The sequence below is a fragment of the Aedes albopictus genome, chromosome 3 (genome assembly GCF_035046485.1).
Source record: "Aedes albopictus strain Foshan chromosome 3, AalbF5, whole genome shotgun sequence".
NCBI classification, from domain to species: Eukaryota; Metazoa; Arthropoda; class Insecta; order Diptera; family Culicidae; genus Aedes; species Aedes albopictus.
In genome coordinates this window covers 62,274,656-62,299,906 of record NC_085138.1, presented here as the reverse complement: position 1 = coordinate 62,299,906, position 25,251 = coordinate 62,274,656, and the positions used below count along the sequence as shown (strand labels likewise).

Here is a 25,251-nt window from a genome sequence, read left to right as displayed (position 1 = left end):
ATTTTTGATTCTGTAATACGTTGAAGTTGACTTAATGAAAAAAATTCCGTTGATAGTGTCAGCTTTAGTGAATACATTGGCACCAGAAAAAAAAGCAATTTCCATCACGTCGTTACCTTTGGTAATTTACAACCACCGCACCGTACCCATTACAATCTAGAGCTGCCCGTGCAAATTGCAATCTCCCCCTAGTATTGTTATCCGGGTCTGTGTACACCATCCCCTCCCAACCCGCCCCGATCTACCATGATTGTCTACGGTTGCACCTGGAATGTTCTCATTCTCTCGGAAAGATATTTAATTAAGGAAAATATTTGTTGGACGAGTTTTTTTTTTTCATTAACCCATTCAATAACTCACATTTTTTCCTAGGAGCTAAGGCCCACTAGGGGAACACGTCCACAGTGCCAGGGTAAGTAAATTGACGATAGAGTCTGATGTTTCGAAGCTGGGCACGGTGGTGGTGGTAGTAGAACAATAACGTGCTGCAGCAGCAGCAGTAATGGAAGCAGTAAGAATGGGTTTCCTTTGCTAAGCTTCCCAATGGTTCCACAGGTCGCTCTAGGTGCACCCAAGTAAAAATTTGAAACAGAATCTGCATCCGCACATAAAAAAAAGGTTCGAGTTTTGAGTAGAACAGTACTGACTAGTCGTTGTAAAATCAACAAAAAAATAACAAGTATTTGAGCAAGAATTGAACATTAATCTGCTGGATGAGATCCGCGTCACATAGCACTGGGCTACTCATCAAGATGAAAATGAAGTAGTACACAAATCAAATGTTAGTTTTACAAGAACCTTCTTTTGCATATCTTCAAGTGAAACTAATTACACAAGTTTACAAAATAAAACGAAAGTCGTGAACTTCTGTCAACGACCAAAATTTTTGAAGCACAATTTAGTGCTGATTTCGAAACCGACCTTCAAAAAATTTTACGTAGAGCAGTTTTTGAGTTTTAGCTCAATATCGAGTTTTACAACTTTTCAAAATATGTAATTTACTAAAATTCAAATATATTGCGTTTTGTTCAACCAATTGAAAATCTTTTTCCATAAATTGAAAGCTGACTACAATACCATTTGATCATCTGAATACAGATTTTGCGTCAGATTGATGAAATTCAAGATATTGGCGAGTTTTAGGGACGATCTTCGTAAATTTTAGCAAAATTCTCAAATTTTTTTGTAGAAATGTATTTTTTTCAATAAGAAAAAACCAACTTAAAAATTCTTTCTCGACGTTTATTTGACGTATCATATGTAGGCGAGTTACAGTAAAAAATTCAGCTCAATCGGAGTATCGATTACGGAGAATGCAATGTTTGAAGTGAGCGACTTTGCTTAAAAATAGAACAAAAATCGATTTCAAATCATCAACCTTGTATGGAAAGTCGAAAAAATTTCCGCTCTACTGTAATTTTTTTCTTTCGCGTTTTCGAACTCAGGGCATGATTCTACACCAAAAATGATCATCAACTTATCGAGTTCAAAAATGCTGTAAACTAGTGTTATTGGTTGATTGCACATGGAAACTCGAAAGAAAACCCCCAACTCCGTCGCGCGGAAGCGAGAGAAAGAAAAATCTAAAAGAACCAGACCACCACTACGACACTGACTGGCTGGCTGGATTGGTTGCCACTTGTGTGGGTTACTTGGTATCCTTCAGGGTCCGATTACCAAGGATTTCGGTTTTGATTCTCGCTTTGTTAGCACGGTGACGCTACGATGGCGGTGACCACGGCGACGACAACGACAGTGGGCTAATGAGCGCAATTGGGAACGATCATCCTGGCACTGATTAGGATTTTTATGGGATCCATTGGCTGTTGGTTTGGGAGTTGGCTCTGACGGTATATTGTTGGCAACTGGTCTGCGTTCAAGTTCATAATTACCCCGGGAAAAACATTGGCGGCTCGGGGTGAAAAAAATCAGAAAATTCAATTAAATGGAATCACAATTCCCAGCGGGAAAAACACAAAGTGAATTAATTACAGTAAATACGAACGCCGGCCAATGCTCAATTGGTTTCAATTATTCTTCGAGGTGCCGAAGGGAAAGTAAAAAAAAAATCTGGAAAGAAAGCAATTTGTTGCACAACTTTCTTCGAAGGCAATGCTGCAACCAACCAACCAACACACAACAACGAACGGAAGGTGCCAGAAGAAGGATGGCTTTCAATTGCATTTCAGCTCCAATCAACCGGAAGTGAATCCTTGCTACAGTTTTTACTTAGTTTTGAGAAAAAAAAATGGGGCGATACGTGCCAGCTCAGAGCGGGGTTCGGTTGAACGATTGATTCATATTTATTGGAGTAGGACTACGCTTTTCTCTAGATTCCGGCTCCAGGCATTTTTGGAAAATCCTGCTCTCAGGATTTATATAGAAAGCTGCTCCCAGGATTCGTAAGAAATCCCTTCTCAAGATTCTTGGAGAATCCTTTCTCAAGATTCTTGGAGATTCCTGGCCTCAGCATTCGTGAGGAATCCTGGCCTCACGATTCTTGGAGATATCATATGCTGATTTATCGACCGTATTCTATTAATAACTTGATGATTTTGTGGCTATATCGGTCTCTTTCTACTCATAGTATAAGGGAGTAGAGATCAAAGTGGATAATGAAATGATAGATATGATAGAATTCGCTAGGTAGCGAACAAGTGTGAAAATTTTTATAGAAGGTGAAATTAGGCAAGTAGGCCATGTATTGAACTAACTACTTGCCTAATTTCACCTTCTATAAAAATTTTCACACTTGTTCGCTACCTAGCGAATTCTATCATATCTATCATTTCATTATCCACTTTGATCTCTACTCCCTTATACTATGAGTAGAAATAGACCGATATAGCCACAAAATCATCAAGTTATACTTGGAGATATCTTGTCTCAGGATTCTTGGAGAATCCTGATTTCAGGATTCATGAAGAATCATGGTTTGAGGATTCTTGGAGAATGCTGGTTCCATGATTCTTGAAGAATCTTGGTTTCATGATTCTTGAAGAATCTTGGTTTCATGATTCTTGAAGAATCATGTTCCCGCGATTCTTGAAGAATCCTGCCCACAGGGTTCTTGGAGAATCCTGTCCACAGGATTCTTGGAGAGTCCTGTCCACAGGATTCTTGGAGAATTCTGTCCACATGATGCTTAGAGAATCCTGTTCCCAGGATTATTGGAGACGCCTGTTTCCAGGACTCCTCAAGAATCCTTCTCACATGATTCTTGGAGAATACTGGCCTCAGGATTTTAGGAAAATCCTGGGCTCAGGATTCTCAGAGAACCCTGGCCTAAGGATTCTTGGACAATCCTGGTCTCAGATATCTTGAAGAATCCTAGCTTAAAATTCTTCGAGAATCGTGGTCTCAAGATTCTTAACCCTAAAAGGGATACCTGGGGTCCATAGGACCCCAGGCGCCTTTCAGAGTTCGTCTTTGATGGAACACACTCAGCGAGGTGACGAAACTGAAGCCATGAAGGTATCCCATTTAGGGTTAATCATGGTCTCTGGATTCTTTGAGAATCCCGGGTTCAAAATTCTAGGATAATTCTGATCTCAGGATTTTTGGAAAACCCTGATCTCAGGATTCATAAAGAAGCCTGCTTTCAGGATTCTTGGAGAATACCATTCTCCGAATTCTTTGAGAATCCTGTTCTCAGGATTCTTGGAAAATCCTGTTCTCAGAAGTCTTGGAGAATCCTGTTCTCAGGATTCTTGGAGAATCCTGTTCTCAGGATTCTTGGAGAATCCTGTTCTCAGGATTCTTGGAGAATCCTGTTCTCAGGATTCTTGGAGAATCCTGTTCTCAGGATTCTTGGAGAATCCTGTGCCCAGGATTCTTGGAGAATCCTGTTCTCAGGATTCTTGGAGAATCCTGTTCTCAGGATTCTTGGAGAATCCTGTTCTCAGGATTCTTGGAGAATCCTGTTCTCAGGATTCTTGGAGAATCCTGTTCTCAGGATTCTTGAAGAATCCTGTTCTCAGGTTTCTTTGAGAATCCTGTTCTCAGGATTCTTGGAGAATCCTGTTCTCAGGATTCTTGGAGAATCCTGTTCTCAGGATTCTTGGAGAATCCTGTTCTCAGGATTCTTGGAGAATCCTGTTCTCAGGATTCTTGGAGAATCCTGTTCTCAGGATTCTTGGAGAATCCTGTTCTCAGGATTCTTGGAGAATCCTGTTCTCAGGATTCTTGGAGAATCCTGTTCTCAGGATTCTTGGAGAATCCTGTTCTCAGGATTCTTGGAGAATCCTGTTCTCAGGATTCTTGGAGAATCCTGTTCTCAGGATTCTTGGAGAATCCTGTTCTCAGGATTCTTGGAGAATCCTGTTCTCAGGATTCTTGGAGAATCCTGTTCTCAGGATTCTTGGAGAATCCTGTTCTCAGGATTCTTGGAGAATCCTGTTCTCAGGATTCTTGGAGAATCCTGTTCTCAGGATTCTTGGAGAATCCTGTTCTCAGGATCCTTGGAGAATCCTGTTCTCAGGATTCTTGGAGAATCCTGTTCTCAGGATTCTTGGAGAATCCTGTTCTCAGGATTCTTGGAGAATCTTGTTCCCAGGATTCTTGGAGAATCCTGTTCTCAGGATTCTTGGAGAATCCTGTTCTCAGGATTCTTGTAGAATCCTGTTCCCAGGATTCTTGGAGAATCCTGTTCCCAGGAATCTTGGAGAATCCTGTTCCCAGGATTCTTGGAGAATCCTGTGCCCAGGATTCTTGGAGAATCCTGTTCCCAGGATTCTTGGAGAATCCTGTTCCCAGGATTCTTGGAGAATCCTGTTCCCAGGATTCTTGGAGAATCCTGTTCCCAGGATTCTTGGAGAATCCTGTTCCCAGGATTCTTGGAGAATCCTGTGCCCAGGATTCTTGGAGAATCCTGTGCCCAGGATTGGAGAATCCTGTGCCCAGGATTGGAGAATCCTGTTCCCAGGATTCTTGGAGAATCCTGTTCCCAGGATTCTTGGAGAATCCTGTTTCCAGGATTCTTGAAGAATCCTGTTCCCAGGATTCTTGAAGAATCCTGTGCCCAGGATTCTTGGAGAATCCTGTGCCCAGGATTCTTGGAGAATCCTGTGCCCAGGATTCTTGGAGAATCCTGTGCCCAGGATTCTTGGAGAATCCTGTTCTCAGGATTCTTAGAGAATCCTGTTCCCAGGATTCTTGGTGAATCCTGTTCCCAGGATTCTTGGAGAATCCTGTTCCCAGGATTCTTGGAGAATCCTGTTCCCAGGATTCTTGGAGAATCCTGTTCCCAGGATTCTTGGAGAATACTGTTCCCAGGATTCTAGGAGAATCCTGTTCCCAGGATTCTTGGAGAATCCTGTTCCCAGGATTCTTGGAGAATCCTGTGCCCAGGATTCTTGGAGAATCCTGTGCCCAGGATTCTTGGAGAATCCTGTGCCCAGGATTCTTGGAGAATCCTGTGCCCAGGATTCTTGGAGAATCCTGTTCCCAGGATTCTTAGAGAATCCTGTTCCCAGGATTCTTAGAGAATCCTGTTCCCAGGATTCTTGGAGAATCCTGTTCCCAGGATTCTTGGAGAATCCTGTTCCCAGGATTCTTGGAGAATCCTGTTCCCAGGATTCTTGGAGAATCCTGTTCCCAGGATTCTTGGAGAATCCTGTTCCCAGGATTCTTGGAGAATCCTGTTCCCAGGATTCTTGGAGAATCCTGTTCCCAGGATTCTTGGAGAATCCTGTTCCCAGGATTCTTGGAGAATCCTGTTCCCAGGATTCTTGGAGAATCCTGTTCCCAGGATTCTTGGAGAATCCTGTTCCCAGGATTCTTGGAGAATCCTGTTCCCAGGATTCTTGGAGAATCCTGTTCCCAGGATTCTTGGAGAATCCTGTTCCCAGGATTCTTGGAGAATCCTGTTCCCAGGATTCTTGGAGAATCCTGTTCCCAGGATTCTTGGAGAATCCTGTTCCCAGGATTCTTGGAGAATCCTGTTCCCAGGATTCTTGGAGAATCCTGTTCCCAGGATTCTTGGAGAATCCTGTTCCCAGGATTCTTGGAGAATCCTGTTCCCAGGATTCTTGGAGAATCCTGTTCCCAGGATTCTTGGAGAATCCTGTTCCCAGGATTCTTGGAGAATCCTGTTCCCAGGATTCTTGGAGAATCCTGTTCCCAGGATTCTTGGAGAATCCTGTTCCCAGGATTCTTGGAGAATCCTGTTCCCAGGATTCTTGGAGAATCCTGTTCCCAGGATTCTTGGAGAATCCTGTTCCCAGGATTCTTGGAGAATCCTGTTCCCAGGATTCTTGCAGAATCCTGTTCCCAGGATTCTTGGAGAATCCTGTTCCCAGGATTCTTGGAGAATCCTGTTCCCAGGATTCTTGGAGAATCCTGTTCCCAGGATTCTTGGAGAATCCTGTTCCCAGGATTCTTGGAGAATCCTGTTCCCAGGATTCTTGGAGAATCCTGTTCCCAGGATTCTTGGAGAATCCTGTTCCCAGGATTCTTGGAGAATCCTGTTCCCAGGATTCTTGGAGAATCCTGTTCCCAGGATTCTTGGAGAATCCTGTTCCTAGGATTCTTGGAGAATCCTGTTCCCCGGATTCTTGGAGAATCCTGTTCCCCGGATTCTTGGAGAATCCTGTTCCCAGGATAATTGGAGAGTCCTGCTCCCGGAGTTTTTGGAGAATCCTGTTCTTCAGATTCTGAAAAAATCTTGTTCACAGGATACGGGGAGAATCATATTCTCAAGATTCTGGGAGAATCTGTTCTTAGGATTATTGGAGAATCCTGTTCTCAGGGTTCTTGGTGAATCCTGTCGTCAGGATTCCTGGAGAATAGTATACTCAGGGTTCTTGGAGAATCTTGTCTTCCGTGATCTGAAAGAATCCTGTTCCCAGGATTCTTGGAAACTCCTTATCCCATGACTCTTGAACAATCCTGTACCCAAGATTCTTGGTGAAAACTGTTCCCATGATTCTTGGAAAACCCTGGTCTCAGGATACTTGTAAAGTCCTATTCCCAGGATTCTTGAAGCATTCTGTTCTCAGGATTCTTGGAGAATCCTGTCGTCAGGATTGTAGGAGGATTCCAGGTTAAACCTGTCCTCAGGATTCTAGGAGAATCCTGTCCTCAGGATTCAAGGAGAATCCTGTCCTCAGGATTCTAGGAGAATCCTGTCCTCAGGATTCTAGGAGAATCCTGTCCTCAGGATTCTAGGAGAATCCTGTCCTCAGGATTCTAGGAGAATCCTGTCCTCAGGATTCTAGGAGAATCCTGTCCTCAGGATTCTAGGAGAATCCTGTCCTCAGGATTTTAGGAGAATCCTGTCCTCAGGATTTTAGGAGAATCCTGTCCTCAGGATTCTAGGAGAATCCTGTTCTCAGGATTCTAGGAGAATCCTGTCCTCAGGATTCATGGAGAATCCTGTCCTCAGGATTCTTGGAGAATCCTGTCCTCAGGATTCTAGGACAATCCTGTCCTCAGGATTCTAGGAGAATCCTGCCCTCAGGATTCTAGGAGAATCCTGTCCTCAGGATTCTAGGAGAATCCTGTCCTCAGGATTCTAGGAGAATCCTGTCCTCAGGATTCTAGGAGAATCCTGTCCTCAGGATTCTAGGAGAATCCTGTCCTCAGGATTCTAGGAGAATCCTGTCCTCAGGATTTTAGGAGAATCCTGTCCTCAGGATTCTAGGAGAATCCTGTCCTCAGGATTCTAGGAGAATCCTGTCCTCAGGATTCTAGGAGAATCCTGTCCTCAGGATTCTAGGAGAATCCTGTCCTCAGGATTCTAGGAGAATCCTGCCCTCAGGATTCTAGGAGAATCCTGTCCTCAGGATTCTAGGAGAATCCTGTCCTCAGGATTCTAGGAGAATCCTGTCCTCAGGATTCTAGGAGAATCCTGTCCTCAGGATTCTAGGAGAATCCTGTCCTCAGGATTCTAGGAGAATCCTGTCCTCAGGATTAAAGGAGAATCCTGTCCTCAGGATTCTTGGAGAATCCTGTCCTCAGGATTCTAGGAGGATCCTGTCCTCAGGATTCTAGGAGAATCCTGTCCTCAGGATTCTATGGGAATCCTGTCCTCAGGATTCTAGGAGAGTCCTGTCCTCAGGATTCTAGGAGAATCCTGTCCTCAGGATTCTATGGGAATCCTGTCCTCAGGATTCTAGGAGACTCCTGTCCTCAGTTTTTTTTTTCAGAATGCTGGCTTCAGGGTTCTCTGAGAATCTTGACTTCAGGAATCTCAAAGAATCCTGAATTCAGCATTCTGAGAAATCTTGGCCTCAGGAGTCCAGGATAATCCTGTCCTCAGGATTCAAGAAAAAATCTGTCCTCAAAATTCTAGGAGAATCCTGTCCTCAGGATTCTAGGAGAATCCTGTTTTCAGATGAATCCTGGTTCCAGAATTCTAAGAGAATTCTGTTCTCAGGATGCTGGTACAATCCTGCTCCCGGGATTGTAGGAGAATCCTGTTCCCAGGATTCTTGGAGAATCCTTTTCTCAGAATTCTTCAGTAAGCCTAGTGGTTAAGGCTTGGGATCGCCAATTCGGAGACGGCGGGTTCGATTCCTGTTCCGGTCGAGAAAATTTTCTCGACTCCCTGGGCATAGTGTATTATTGTCCTTGCCTCACAACATACCAATTCATGCAATGGCAGCCCTTCAATTAATAACTGTGGAAGTGTTCAAAGAACACTAAGTTAAAGCGAGGCAAGCCAAGTCCCAGTGGGTACGTAGAGCCACAGAGAAGAAGAAGAAGAAGAACATGTTCTCAGGATTCTTGCAATAACCTGTTCTCAGGATTCTTGGAGAATCCTATCCTCAGGGTTCTTGGAGAATTCTGTCCTCATGATTCTAGGAGAATCCTTTTCCCAGGATTCCTTGAGAATTATGTTCTCGGGATTCTTGGAGAATCCTGTAATCAGTATTCCAGGAGAATTCTGTCCTCAGGATTCTTCTAGGAGAACCTTGACCTCAGAATTCTCTACCTCAGGATTCTTGGAGAATCCTGTCCTCAGGATTCAGAAAAAATCTTTTCCCAGGATTCTAGCAGAATCCTGCTCCCGGGACTCCAAGAGAATTCTGTTTTCAGGATTCTTGGAGAATCCTGTTTTCAGGATTCTTGAAGAATCCTGTTTTCAGACTTCTTGAAGAATCCTGTTTTCAATATTCTTGAAGAATCCTGTTTTCAGGATTCTTGGAGAATCCTGTTCGCAGCATTCTTGGAAAATTCTGTCCTCAGGCTTTCGAAAAAATCTTTTCCCAGAATTCTAGAAGAATCCTGCTCCCGGGACTCCAAAAGAATTCTGTTCTCAGGATTCTTGGAGAATTCTGTTCTCAGGATTCTTTGAGAATCCTGTTCTCAGGATTCTTGGAGAATCCTGTTCTCAGGATTCTTGCAGAATCCTGTCGTCAGGTCCTTCTTGCAGAATCCTGTTCTCAGGATTCTTGCAGAATCCTGTTCTCAGTATTCTTGCAGAATCCTGATCTCAGTATTCTTGGAGAATCCTGTTCTCAGGATTCTTGGAGAATCTTGTTCTCAGGATTCTAGGAGAAACCTGTTCTCAGGATACTTTGAGAATCCTGTTCTCAGGATTCTTGGAGAATCCTGTTCTCAGGCTTCTTTGAGAATCGTGTTCTCAGGATTCTTGGAGAATCCTGTTCTCTGGATTCTTGGAGAATTTCGTTCCAACGAATTTTGCAGAATCCTGATCCAGGATTATTGAAGAATCCTGCAGGATTGTTGGAGAATTCTGTCCTTTGGATTCTCGGAGAATCCTGTCCTTATGATTCTAGGAACCTGTTTTCACGATTCTTGAAGAACCCTGTTTCTAAAAGACTTGGAGAATCCTTGGAGATTCTTGGCGAGATCTGTTCTTTGCATTCTTGGAGAATCCTGTTCTAAGGATTCTTGGCGAATTCAGTTTTTAGCAATAGCCCTACGTCAACGTCCGCTTTTACTGTGAAAGGACACACTTTCACATTTTTTCCCCAGTGTGTTCGGCTTCTATTCCTAAACGCAGAATTCAATTACGAAAATTGAAACTCCCGTCTAGAGGATTGCTCCATTTGTCTGATGAACGCTCCAGCTCCAGACTGTGGGAAAATATCGATAAAATAAACCGACTAGAAATCTATTCGATCATAGTTTCTTTTTTCTTTTTCTTCTGAAGGTAACATTCAGGAGTTTGCAACCATGGGACCACGGAGCACCGAACGTTTCTTTACTTCAGTATTTTCTGACTGGAAACTTCAACCGCAAATAATATTATTCGAAGGGGAAGCATCCTCATTCGAGCAAATGCAGTTATCCATCCTGGTTCAACGCTTTTCCATTGCGCATCCATTCGATTCCCTACGTGGAGCGCTCAGTGAGAGAGACACAGAGACCTGTAATGGAAAAGAGAAGAAAAAAATCGATCAATCTTCGAGACGAGAGCATCTTCCACGGAAGTAAAACAATATTGGCACAACTTTGTAAATGGATTGTTCATGGCTGGGTCGCTGGCTGCTGCTGGTGGTACTGCTGTTGCAGTCAGTCAACAGCAAATGCTAGGGAAGAAGCGAGCCGCACCAAGTTAATTGGATTATGTGAGCTTGGGTTCGAGTGGTTCTTTTTCCTTGGCGTCTCGGTTTTCGCATATCATAGATCCCGCTAAGGATTATATTTGCTGGATAAGTGCTAATAAAACATAATCCCGAGGTGGAGGATTCACTTAACAGGTCGGGTTGACTGATTGACTTCACAGTCTTTAATGAACTTTCTTCTGAATTATTTCTTGACTGTTACAGAAGCTCACTTTGCGAAATGTTCGGCAGGTAATGAGGCAAAGATTTGCCCATTTACTTTTTCTTTACATATCAAGTTCAAATTTTTATATTTTTCTCAAAATTTCTCTAGATATTTAAAATTTTTGAAAAATTGCCAGCGCACATAAAGCTGTAGATATTCATTCTAAGTTCCTTTGTATCAATTCATATGATATGATTTTATTATTGTATTTTTAATCTTTTGGGTTGTTAAACTCATATAATTTTTGCAAATGTTTTTTGGTTTTCGTTTTTTAATGTATTATTTTCGATATTTTTTATATATTTTTTTTATTTCGTTGTTCTATACCCCAATAACTTCATTACCTTTTCCTCAGGCTGCTCAGCCATTATTAAATTTATACACACATACCAGCCCTTGTAACTTTTTCGTCAAGATCTGGTAGTGATGTAATCCCGCCTTTCTGGACCGCCTCCAGCCATCCATCCTTTCCCGGGTTCGGTTAATTAATAATTATTGGAAAACTTTTCGACGCTGATGATATGTAACCCATACCCTTCCTTAAGAAGTTTTGCCTGGCCTGCGAAACTTTTTGGCTTCGAGTAGGAGGAATGGGGCAAACATATGGGTTTCTCATCAGAAAGAAAGAGGAAACGTATCGTAGTGAATGTTGAGTTGTATTCGATCTTTTTTAATATTACTTTGTGAGCATTGAATGTTCCAATGAACGTGGCTGCAATGCCGAGGGCTGAAAATCTCTATAATAAAGTGATAATAATAATCAATCGTAATCCACCTTAACGCGCATTTGAGAACCACTGCCCCAAGCACCATAGAATTAATTTACGCTTACGAAAGCGTGCTGCATCACACATCCTGGCACAGCAAACCTTATCACAGACAGTTGCACAGAAGCGTATTGCATAACCGCCAAGTAGGTCATCATTGCATGCAGAAGCCCTGCTACTCCCATACCGGCTGTTCGGTGCCGTAGTCCTTTAGTCAGTCTACATAGGTAAACGTTTGCATAGAATTTCAAATGTTTACCTTGCAATATCGTTACATTGCCGCAATTGTCAACAGCGCGGGAAATCCCCACTCGTAAGTAGTTTCCTCGTAATTGACGTCTAGCTTTCAGAGGAGGAGACCAGCCAGCCAACCATCCAGCAGCTCTAGTGTTTCGACTTGGCTTGGCTCCGGAGTCCGGACCGGGCCGGGATGCCCATAATTTATGATTCCGTGGAAAAGCTCATCTCCTGCTGCTGCAAGCTTCGTTCGTAAGGCGCTGCTGGCTGCTGCTTATATATGGATGTAATAGTAACGACTTGGCGTGATACTTGCTTCCAGCTGCACAGCAATAGATCCTTTGGCTCGTCTTGGAAACGAGATAGCCCTTCTAGGATGGAATCGCACCGGTCGTCGCAGCTTCAGGGTACAACAACAGGTGTGACTTGATGAGATTTTGCAATCACGAAATGCCTGAATATTTCAGAGCATTGGGTAACACCTTTTAGTTTTGAGTGGATTCGCGGGAAACTGGAAATGAAGGTGGTTGAAAGATTATTTGCAATTTGTATTGGTAATTAAAATGAAATCAGTACCATATTAATGACAGTTATTATCTGAGAAGGATAGCATAAGTTAAAAAAAAATACCAGATATTGTTTAACCCTCTAATACCCAAATCGTTTTCGTTATCTAAAATCGATTCGAACCTGTTTTAGAAGATAATTCTTTTTAATTCTCAATATTGTGAATTTTGGTTTTGATTTTTCTAATTTTTATTTTTGAACATCCCTACACTTTTATATATTCCTGGGAGCCTATTTGGCATATCTCTTTTTGGGACGAAGACATTTTGAAATTTCATGATACTTGTCAAAATACAGCCATTCCATTGAAAAACGATATAGTGCAACTCCGATTGTCGTGAAACCTGGTGGGTTCGTAGTTCATCAAAAATTATTAGACCCGTATTTTTAATTCGTCATTAGGGTGACCAATTTTCAGACAGGGTGGTTCTAAAAAACTAAAAAAAATCAAAAAATCATAATTTTCGAACCAGTTGACCGATTTTATACTTCTTTTTTTTTTGTTTGAAAGCTATTGAATTCTAGTTTACAGAAAAATTACGTTAAATGGGCCAAATTGTGTTGTTGCGCAACATATGTGCAACTATATTAGTTTTTTTTACGTGTTCCAGGTCTCGGAACCAAAGAGGTACCCTGGTTTTATGTTTTTATCAGAAATTCAGAAAATTTGGCGAATTTCAATGAACTGAATGCAATGAAATTTTGAACGTTTATGACTCATATAATGACCTTTGAAAAAAGTTAACTTAATTTTAAATTATCAATAAGAAAAAACGTTACAGCGATTTCATTTATTTTATGATTTTATTAGTAAATTGGTCTAATTTTAAGATGTTTCCTATTATTTTTTAAATTTATTACCGATTATTTTGTTTCTTTCTTTTAAAACATATTTATATTAGAGTCAATAAGAGGGAATTAAAAAAAACTATAATAACCATCTCGAATTTTAAAGCGATCTTGAAATTTTCGATAATTTGGTGTTATATCAGAAAAAGTCAGAAAAAATAATCTAAACGCTATTTTCGTGTTAACAGTTTTAGGTTATGTCAAAAGTTTTTCAAAGCTTATCATAAAAGTCATGAATGCTCAAAATTTCATTGCATTTGGTTCATTCAATCTGGAGATAGAACAGTTCAAAGATGGCTATCGGATAATTATGATTTTTTTTTTCTAGAAACTTTCTTACTTCATGTAGAATAGCCCGATTTTTCCCAAATTTGGATCACTGATACACAATTAGATGATCAACTAACAGTCTAATTTTTAGATTTTTTGATGCACTTTTCAAAAAGTTACAACTAGGGAATCGCGCTACTTGGGCGGTGGCTTCTATATTCGTCTGTTTCCACTATAACTCAGTCAAATTTGAACCAATTGACACAACTTTTGGAATGTGGTGAGATAGGTATAGTATCTACCCGTGTACAACATTTCAAGTCAATTTGTTTAAAATTGACTGAGTTATAGTGGAAAACAGACGAATATAGAAGCCACCGCCCAAGTGGCGCGATACCCTATTTGAGAATTTTTGGAAAAGTGAAAATTTTGCCTGTCCTGGTTATTTTGTCTATCTCCTGTAGGTGCGTTCCAGGGAGTTTCTGGAACCTTTTAATTACGTTCCAAGGGGTCAACACAATTCATATTGATAATGATGGTTTCAAGGGCGTTTCAATGGGAATACTGAGGTTCCAGGGGCTTTTAGAGGCATTTTAGGTCATAGTCGTATCAACTTGAAGGAACTTGAGGGAGTTCCAGGAGTTCATGAGCATTTCAAATTGATTACGAGGATTTCAACTGCATTTCAATGGGATTATGGAGGTTTCGATTAAAAATTGTCTTCTGAAACTTCCTGAAATTCCTCTGAAAACCCTCTACAACCCACACGGGTGGGAGACATTTCGAAACCACCGAAAACGCACCTGTATGCCTTTAAAACCCGTCAAGAATTATCTGTAGCTCTCTGCAATGCCGTCGATCTACCCTTCCCCCAGGTCCCCGAAAACGTCCCTGGAACTGGCTCCGAAAATCAAGAAACCCACATTCTTGGTTCTTCAGTTATCCACATGACTTTTCCGCAGTTTTTGGAAATAATGGAACTCCAGGTCTACATTGCGAAATAGGCATTTCATACTCACATCTTGATATTTATACTTATCATCTTGATTTGTGCTAGAATCAGGGTGCCACATGCGGTATTCAAGGCAAACAATATTCAATTCATGTATCGAATATAGCAAGAATGTAGTGTGTCACAGTAGTTTACAGCATCGGCTATGACGGTAAAAGCATTACGATGACAGTGGTAAAAAGTTCTGCACGGTTCACTGCCTGAAACCTCCTGAGACTTCCAGGTACTCGCTGGGATCTCCTGAAATGCTTCAAAGACCCTTTGGATCTACTAAAATACCCCTGAGAATCCATGGAACGCTTCTGAGACCAACTAAAGCGTTCCAAAGATCCCCTGGAAACCCTTAAAATGTTCTTGAGACCTCAAGTTACTCAACTGAAACCCCCTTGGATTCCCTGAAACGTCCCTGACACCCCCTAAGACGCAATTGCGTCCCCCAAGAACGGAGACCCTCTGAAGCCCCTCTGAGACTCCATGGAGCTTCCTTTCTCGTTTGTCGGGTGAAGATCACTGCGTCCAGATTTTAGAACTTTTGTGATATACCCTTTTGCTGTGAGATACGCAAGCTATCTCAGTAACATGTTTGTCACTGAGATACCTTAGTATCGACTGAACTCAAGACCATATATTATTGATGAATAGAGATCCTGAGTTACAGTATGTGATTCCCCCTTCTGGCGAGAGTAGCTTTATGAAGCCAACAACGTCCTTGGGGGCTAGGATCCATATGTCAGTAGGTCCTAAGAAGGGCTTGCTGAGAACTTTGAACCTACGTTGTTGGGTGAGTGCACTGCAATAGCAGAGGATATGTTTTGATGTCTCTCTCTCCTCATCACAGAAGCAACATTTTAAGGTTTGGATTGCTCCGATCTTTTGTAGATGATATCTGCAGGGGCAGTGTCCCGTTATTAGACCGGTGTAGATGTTGAGATCCCTTTTGTTGAGACCTAATAGTTGTTGGCTTTTCTTCGGGTTTATCGTTACGAGTCTTTGGATCGGCTGGTATGGGGAAGTGCTTTTCAGTTTGATGTGATTTGACTGACCATATATTTGTTCAGTTCCATTCTTACAGAGCAGTCTGAGATTCCGCAGAAGTTTTTTTAGTACACTACACCGTCTTCAATTAAAGGTTGCACAGACTGACTAACATTAGGCAACGGACTACACGGAATACCCAGTGGACCATTGGAGGATTTTTCGATTGATCCTAACCCTAACTCCGTGGCACTCACAATACGCCTAAACGACTGGTGCCGCTATCCGCACGGCCATGAAGTCTCCTGGAACCCCTTGAGACCCTCTGAGAAGCCATTGAGATCCCCTTGAATGCCTCCTCGTCGTACCCCCTGGTACCCACTGAAATGCCTTTAATGTCCCCTAAAATGCTCCTGAGAACTCCTGGTATCCCACTGAATCCCCTTGGGATCCCCAGAAACACCTCTGCAACTCTCCTCTTTAAACGCCTCCTGGTCGCCGTTGCCATAGTTATAGTCATTATGACATTTTATGATTGTGAGAACAACCCACGAATTGACAGAGTTACCCCTCTTATGGTGGGCTTCTCGGTCAGGGAAAATTATAAGCGGGGTGATACTATTTCAACCGACGTTTCGATCCTTGGTTTGGGCCTTCTTCAGGGAGGTTATAGGGATACCGCTACGTTTTTATAGTTGCTTGACGCTGGGTTTTCGGGTTTGTCATGATCATGTATTCAGCCGACCCCCCATGAAACTTGTATTCAAGAAGTGCACCGCGATACAAAAGATCTGAAAACCCCTGGCTTCCAAAATTGCTGTTATATTTCTGGAACATATTTCCTTCTAATTTCTCTGCATTTTTTTCTCATAAAATAATCATGAAGACTCGTTTTACGATTACATCAACAACATTCAGGCTTTCGTTGTAATTAAGGCTTTTCTTAAACATTATAGCTTTTTTTTTAATGCTCCATATAAACACAATATGTTAATTTCGTCGACTGCTCTGCTAAGCTCCGTGCACATTCGAAGATAAATTCATAATTCAGCTTGTTGACTTTTTGACTTTTTGACTTTTGACTTTTGACTTTTTGACTTGAATACAAAGTAAAGTAACAGCTAAAGATTGCTACCTCAATTCCTTATGGGATTTGTTCCAGAAACCCCCTTCTACAGTTTAATTTAGAAACTTCATCTGTCGTTCAATCCAGGAATTGCTAGAACGCCTTCAAGGTATTCCACCCGAAATTCCATCTGGGAATTCCTCTAAGAATTTTTCCAGGAGAATCCTCTACGAATGCCTCATGTAGGTTTCTCAATATTCCTCTATGTATTCCTTGACATTTTTCCAAAAAATCCTTCAAAAATTCCTAGAAAAGTTTAGTATTGGGACCTTTACAAAATTCCCTTCTGTGGATTTTTCAAAGAACCACTGAAGCATTTCCAAAAGTAATATCTGAAAGATTCCCAAAAAGAACTGACAACAGATTCCTAGAAGAAAATCCACAATTATTACCAGAAACAACATTTGTCAGAAGAAACTTTTAAAGTTTTCCCAAATAGGACTCCTGGGAAATTTCCCCAATAAATTTCAGGAGGGTTTCAACCAGAGTTTAAAATTTTCATTTTCAATGAGTGAAATTCAACGTGAATTTTGAAGATTCTCAACTGAGGAATCAAAATAAAATTCATTTAGGTGAATGAATTTTTTCACCTATTCATTCATTTTTCTGTCACTGACAATTTTCACTGAGAAATAAAACTGGGCCGTAAATCCCGATTATACTTCCAATTACCTCAAAACTTGTGTATAGTAGTTAATTAGAATATTAATTATGCTCTCTATTTGTCCATTAAGTCGGATTGTGCGTCCGTTATCAGAAATTGGGCATTTTACGACATGCGAAAAAATATTCATGTCAGAGAATTGAATAAAAAAGAGAGGCATTCAACTGACAATGAATGTGGCCAAACACGAATGAAAAAATGAGAATGTCAATCTTCACTTTAAATCTTCGAATTTTTTACTCTCTGGTTTCAACAAGTAGTTCCAGAACATCTTCTGAAAGAACTCTTGGAGAATTTTCAGAAGAAACTCTTGGAGGTTTCCAAAAGAAAGTTCTATAAGATAACCAAAAAGAACTTTTGAAGAATTCTCTGAAGGAATTCTTGATATCCAGTTCCAGATGGAACTTCTGCTGAAATCCCTGAAAGAAGTTTTGAAGGGATCCCAGAAGAAATCCTGGAGAAATTCCTGGTCGAATCCAAGAAACACGTTGAGCTTTTATCGGGCCATGCAGGCTTCGGTGCGTAATCCCAGAATGATTTCCTAGAGGAAAGCTAGAAGGGACTTTTTGAAAAAAAAAAAGCTCAGAAAGAACTGCTGATGGAACCCCACAAAACTTTTGGAGGAACTTCTGCAGAAACCTAAGAAGAAATTTCTGGACATCCGAGAGGTTGTATTAAGCTATGATTTTTATTTTTTTAATTTTTAGTTTTGAAAACATAGATTTTTTGGACCACCCTATCTCGTAATTAGTCACTCTGATAACGAAATAAAAAATGCCGATCAAATTGTTTTCGATGAGCATGAGCTTGAACTTGAACTTGATTGACCGACCGTGGATGCTACTCAAGATGCTACTCCAGTATCGTCAGACCAGCTACACTCACGCAAGGAACCAATGAGATATCTGCCGGGCACTAAGCAGGCATCTTCAGTGTGTAAGTGTTAATGATCTTCAATTTTTAGGCGACTATGGAGCCTGCCACATTAGGTTGCAGGTCAATGTGAGGAAAAGGAAGTGTTGATTGTAATTGTTAGTTTTCACAGCAGACCGAATATACCTCTGTGTCTGCACAAATTCATGCGGATTTCGGAATATTTGTACGGTATAGTTGGCAAAGGGTTCACACATTGGTGCGTGAATGACAGGCCTAAGGTGATAGTTTGGTGTATTTATTATGCTGAAGGTATTGCGGCACAGTTCGCTTGATTGCATAACTTGTAGACGTTATCTGGTAGATTGACACTGTGCTTGGAAAGTTGTAAGAAAGGGAAACGGCTTTTTCAGCCCGTTTCTGTTCTAGCTATGGCTATGAACTTATAAATATACATGAGCTGTATAAGTAGAGAAGAGAAAGAGATAAAGACAAAGAAAGGATTGAACCTAGGACCTTCTGCATATGAATCAGAAGCGGTAGCCACTAGACCACCATGCCCAGATCTAATTCTTTTCGATGAACTACAAACCCACCAAGTATCACAACATTCGGAGTTTCACTATACCGGTTTTCTGTGCAATGGCTGTTATATTATATTACAGAACTAATGTTCAGTAGAATGAGTCAATAAATTTCCACATCCGTGGATTGTCATCTATTCTTAGAAAAAAAAAAACACAAATGCTCCGAAAGTACACCAAATGCAGCAATTAAAGGTGTATTTAGCACGTTTATCCTAGCATTTCATGTTGTCCCTAACCTAACAACAAACTACTCAAAATCTATCAACCAATCTTGCCTCCGATTTGCTCTAATCTAAAGCTCTAAAGCTTAATGGGTATGAAGTTAGCCAAGCCTCCCATACTCACTGTTTTTACACTCAGCATTCCCCCACATACCATTCCATTTTCGTTGATGAAAATTGTGTCATAAACTCCCTGCAAATCGTCAACTACATTAGGTAGTAGCAGCATCACCGTCATTAACATCACCATCAAGGACGACGGAGTATTTATCAACAACAAAAACAACAACATCACCGACATTTTAGTCAAAGTGGGCATTGAGTACACGCACACACACACTTACACAGAAACACACAGTCATACTCATAGGAAAGGAAGACAGAAAGAGACCGAAAGCAAGCAACATTGGGCAAATATTTACCGGTAAACACAACAGAGGAGACAATTTAGCTGCCTTTGGCGTTGTCCTCGTCGACGTCCCGTCCCGTTACAATAGGCTCCTTTTCAAATCAAAGCCATGTGGACTGTTTCTGTGGAGCGGGGGTGGGATGCGAGGATGCCTTTCATCATTAGCTAGCGCTCCTGGCCATGATTATTGTGTGCACTAAATGAGCGAGGCGGCTAAAATGAGGCTCCGCTGTGTGGCTAGATCAGTTATTTGATGCTGTCGCTGTGTGATAATGAAGACAGTACATTGTGTGGTACGGAAGTGCCAAAATTGATGAAATTGCTAAATAGACTGGGAGTACGGAAGACCTGGAATGGGATTTTCAATTGAAATGTGGAAAGACCTCAGCCAACATGAAGTCGTATATAATGTGGAATAAGATGCTTAAGTGGAGGCCATATGCGTATATGCTTTTATTTAAGCGTGTGTGAAATGTACGCTTATTGCCTCTACATTAGCATCTTATCCAACAGCATATGCGATTGTGAGTTGGTTGGGATGTTATTACTGAGGTGTTAAACAGCATGGGACGGAATGATATGTTCAAATTTTATGAAACTGTTGATGATATTTAGAGTAAAATGGCGCCGTATGATATGATTGAGTTGGTGAGAAAATGAGATACGTTGTGAGTTAGTGGATTTTTCAGTATGCGATATCTACTTTCTGAAAGTTGTATGATTGAGTAAAGGCGAAACTGGATCCATTTCCTCATTTTTTGGTTTTTGTTTGGAAATGGAACATTTTTGGTTTCTGGAAAAATGTAATACTTTTTCCACCAGGAAAAAATTCAGGAGATACCTTGATCCATACTCTACATGTGCACGAAATCCGATTTTGAAAATATTGCTTCGTTATTTAATAAAAAATCTAAAACCTGAAAAATGAGGAAATGTTTCCAGTTTCGCCTTAATGAGATAGTGAGTAAGTGAGTAGGAAAAATAAGTGATTTGGTGGCGAGTTAGTATGTTGATGAATTTGAGAGTTAATGAGTAAGTGAATTGGTCAGTTAGTGAATGAGTGGTTTAGTGAGTAAATCAGAGAGTGAGTGAATTAGCGAGTAATGTAGTGAATTAGTAAGTTAGTGAGTTAGAATGTTAGTGAGTGAATGAGTTGCAAGAGAGTCGGTTTGTAAGTGTGGGAGTAAGAGTGTGAATCAGTCAGTATATGAATTAGTCAGTGAGCTAAAGCACTCACTTATTTCTTATAAGGTTTTAGAAACCTATCATCGAGATTTTTACATGAATTCGTTAAAGAATTCCTGCAGAACGTCCTTCAGGAACTCTCGTACGGTTTATGAAATTCCTTCATGAGTTCCTGATGGAAATTCTGCAGGGTTCTCTAACGAATTTCTGAAATAAAATTGTTGAGATATTCCTAATGATATTCTGAGAAAATCCCTGAAAGAATCCGTGGATTATTTCCCGAAAAAATATCTGGCCGAATCTACGAAGGATGTGCTATCGTAAATCCAATCAGTCAAAAAAGGCAAATGAACTTTCTATTTTTTTTTCAGATACATCTAATGTAACATTTACTACCCTTGTTACCATTTTCCTCTAGGTCATGTCAAACCTAACTACACATTGCATAACGCTCTCATAATCCAGAAAGTGCTCCTCTCAATTGGCAAGGCTTCTATCGTCGTCGTCGTCGTCACTTCATTGCCGTTCCCACAAAACGCTGCCGGCAGCTGTAATTGCAATTGCAATTTTCATCCTGTCATTTCCACCTAAGGGATTATCACCCAACAACCGGACGGGCGGCGACGCAACTGAACTGGGCAGCGGCGGTTGCGGCGACGCCGGGAGAGTCACTCCGGTTTCAATTATTGCTCTCCTCATCGAGCCACTCATTCGGGAACCCAGTCAGTCAGAGTGCATATTGCTCATTCTCTCCCGCCGCTTCGCTATGAGTAAGTGTAGTTATAGAGCTTGTCATTATCATTTAGACTTAATTCCCATTTCAGCGCCAGAACCCAATGCGGTGCGGTGCGGTGTGGCGTTTGCCGCTGGAGAAAAGCGAGAATTCCTGGCGTCTGGAATCCTGCTCTCCTTTAAGCTGGGAAATTATGGCGACTGAGGGATATTTCTGATTGATCGGTTTTACCATTTCTCTTCTCGAGTGGAAGTAAATTGAATTTACTACAGATCTGACTTTGCGGATGGTTCCAGGCAGCCGGTGCAGATTCCTCAGTACATACTTCTCTACCAGCAAGCTCGAATTTATGTCCCAATGCAAACGGAAGCCCTGCGGTTGTTAGTTTCCGTATAATTAATTTAATTTTAATCCCTTCCCGTCCTGTGGGTACCGCAACGAGCGAATCCATATACTCGTTCCGTGTGTATTCCATTCCATCCGACAAACGATGACAACGATAACTGGTAGTCTAGATGCTACAGCAACAACATCAGTAAACGCACCATGAAAACACCTTCCGTCTGTTGCAACCAACCAGCAGAACGTTGTTGTTTGTTACAGCAGCGTCATCAAGCAGGAGTTATGGAATGGAACCGCACCCGCACCAGCACCAGCAGCCAGTGCAGCGCAGCATCCAGGTCACCGAGAAGGCTCCTTCTCTATCGCTTCCGGTACGTGTGTCTCTCTATTTGGGTTGCAATATAAATGTTTTACACGCCCCAAATGCATCGCCGCTGCAGCCAGCATCAACCAAAAGCACGATATGCTGCTGCCAGATAGGTCACGACCAACTAACTAGCTAACTCTGGTAAAGGTGCGCTCTTCCTTTGCCGGAGCAGGTGCTCTCAGGTTGAATCGAAGGCGACTGTATTATGGATGAGATGGAGGGGATCAGTGGTTCGCAAGTACTTTGGATGGGCGTGTGTTGTTTCGCCATTCGAAATTAAAAAATGTTCAAGTTCGCAGATTCACGTAGTATAAAATAAGGGAGCGTCTATGAATTACGCCACGCAAAAATTGCCCATTTTTTGTATGAAACCTCTGAAATTTTTGCATGGGTTGTCACACTTTACTGAACACCCCCTCCCTACCCCCTAAAAGCGTAACGTAATTAATGGACATTCCCTTACATCTAATATGGTGCTGTTCATAAACTACGCACATTCATGTATGATCATCTCAGTCCCCCGTACACTTTTCGTCCATTCAACATTTTAAAATTTGTAAGGATCATAGACTTTGGCCATACCAATACACACCCCCACCTCCTTAGAGTCTACGTAGTTTTCTATTTCCTACAGAACATCCATCAGACTCTATTCTATGTTCAGTAGAAAGAACCTCGTAACTGAACTGATGCCTGCTTGCTTGAAGGTCTGTATTACAAGAGGGTTCGAGCTCAATTATTCTTCTGCTCAGCACTATGATTCACTTCAACATATACCACTGTTAACATAAGGTGATCATCTGAATTTCTTTCAGAAATCCTACGAATCTGCCTGATGCGTGGAGAACTTGCTGAAGATTTACCTGTGGGAAGTGCTAGAGAAACATCTCAGGAGTGCATTAAAAAGACACGAACATGTTCAATGCATCTGCGGCGGGAATTGAACCCACGTTACTCAGCACGATGCGACTGAGAGCTTCGTCATACTAGCGGTAAGACTACGGAACCGCACATTAGGGAAAAAAAATATAAGGGTATATCTAGAAAAGTTCTTGGAAGTATCACTGGAGAAATTATGCAAAATACTTCTGGATTATTCCTTTGGGAATTTCTAAAAGAATTTCACTGGTCGACAGTGGATCACACAATTTGACCACTTGTACCATTTCCGATGGATTTTCACCCGCTGATTCCGAATTTGACTTCGGGATTGCTGTAACACGTACAGTTTTTGAGAAAAAATAGGGTTTTATTCACAAATTTCATACTTTCATGGTCAATAATATATTACCTTTATAATTTTGAATTTTTCATCTGCTCATCATAACCACTATTTTTTTAAAAAGATTTTGATCCACTGATTCAGAATCTGACCTAAAAATTTCTGTAACACGTAAAATTTTTGAAAAAAATGGAGGTTTATTCACAAAATTTAATATATTCATGGAAAATAAAATATTGCCTTTATAATTTTATTTTTTTTTTTTATCTGCTTATCATAACCAATATTTACATTTAATAGATTTTGATCTAACTGATTCGTAATCTGTTCTAAGAATTTCTGTAACACATACAATTTTTGAGAAAAATGGAATTTTATTCACAAAATTTCATATTTTCAAGGAAAATATTATATTGCCTTTATAATTTTAAATTGTTTATCTGCGCATCATGATAAATATTTATGTTCAATAGATTTTGATCCACTGATTCAGAATTTGACCTAAGAATTTCTGTAACATGTAAATTTTTGAAAAAAATTGAGGTTTATTCACAAAATTTAATATATTCATGGAAAATAAAATATTGCCTTTAAAATTTTATTTTTTACCTGCTTATCATAACCAATATTTACATTTAATAGATTTTGATTGACTAATTCGTAATCTGACCTAAGAATTTCTGTAACACATACAATTTTTGAGAAAAATGGAATTTTATTCACAAAATTTCATATTTTTAAGGGAAATACCTAATATATTGCCTTTATAATTTTAATTTTTTTATCTGTTTATCATGACCAATATTTTTATTTAAAAGATTTTGATCCACTGATTCAGATTCTGACCTGAGAATTTCTGCAACACGTAAAATTTTTGAGAAAAATAAGATTTGATTCACAAAATTTCATATTTCATAGCAAATAAAATATCAAGATCAAAATCTATTGAATACAAATATTGGATAAGATGAGCAGATAAAAAAAAAAATAATAAAGACAATAGTTTATTTTCTATGAAAATATGAAATTTTGTAAATAAACCCCCATTTTTTTCCAAAAAATGTTACGTGTTTCAGAAATTCTTAAGTCAAATTCTGAATAAGTGAATCAAAATCTATTGAATATAAATATTGGTTATGATGAGCAGATACAAAAAAAAATCAAAATTATGAAGACAATATTTTATTTTCTATCAAAATATAAAATTTTGTGAATAAAACCTTATTTTTCTCAAAAAATGTACGTGTTACAGGAATTCTGAAAGAAGAAATACAAATGGAACAAATGATCAAAGTGCGTGAAAAAAGTCTAAATTTTGTCGGCTAGGAAATGTCCAGCGTAGTTTGAGGAGAATGTTTGGTGGAATTCCTGGAAGAATTCGTGTGAAATTTCAGACTTGAGGAAATTTTTCAAGTAGAATGAAGAAAATTAAACATCCTGCAGCCTTTGTTGGAGTCACAGCGGTAAACGTGGTCTCTTTCACAACAAGGGCTGCTACTAGAATTCTTTCCCTCTCCCAACCTGCCTGCAAGGGCGTGGCCGGTGCCGTTATTGTACCGTTAAAGAGAGCCTCTGAAGCGTGCACAGTGAGAATGTTGAGCACTTCCAGTCAATTATTCAGTTGATTTATTATGCAACTGTAATTGGTTCGGGTCAATCCCGGAGAGGCATCCATGTGCAGTCAGTCTAAGAGCTAAGCTAAGCTTAGATCTAAGCTAAAGGTAAGAATGAAGAAAATTTTAAGAGAGCATCCTGGATGATACTGATAGTAATTCTGGAAATCATGCAAGCTTATTGGACGCAGTAACTTAAATTTCCTCAACAGTAGAGAGGAAAAAATACTTAGAAGAACTTTTGTAGAATCCCTTGATGTATTTGTGAAGAACCTATTTGAAGCAAGTCTGGCAAAATTATGGATGGAATTCCTGGGGGAGTTCTTAGTGGACTTTTTTCAGTATTTCTTGGGAAAGTTTTTGAAGGAACTTCGGGAAGTATTGCAAGAGGTATTCCATGAGAGAGATTCTGAAATAATTCTGAAAAAGAAAATCTTTGAGGAATTTTCTAGTGGATTTGTGGTCACCTCGCTGACCTAGAGCACATATGGG

The 25,251-nt window shown here is 40.4% G+C and overlaps 1 protein-coding gene across 3 annotated transcripts in view; it reads right to left on the bottom strand.

The window, feature by feature from the left end:
* The window catches only part of LOC134284327 (uncharacterized), a 161,736-nt gene that overhangs the window by 73,905 nt on the left and 62,580 nt on the right, over positions 1-25,251 (bottom strand). The window contains exon 2 of one of the 3 annotated variants that reach the window (XR_009995759.1): positions 7,972-10,337. The exons of the other annotated variants lie outside the window; for them this stretch is intronic. The gene's annotated coding sequence lies outside the window, so the exon portion shown is untranslated. Of the gene's footprint in view, positions 1-7,971; positions 10,338-25,251 lie in introns of those variants that run through there. 3 annotated transcript variants of the gene reach the window in all.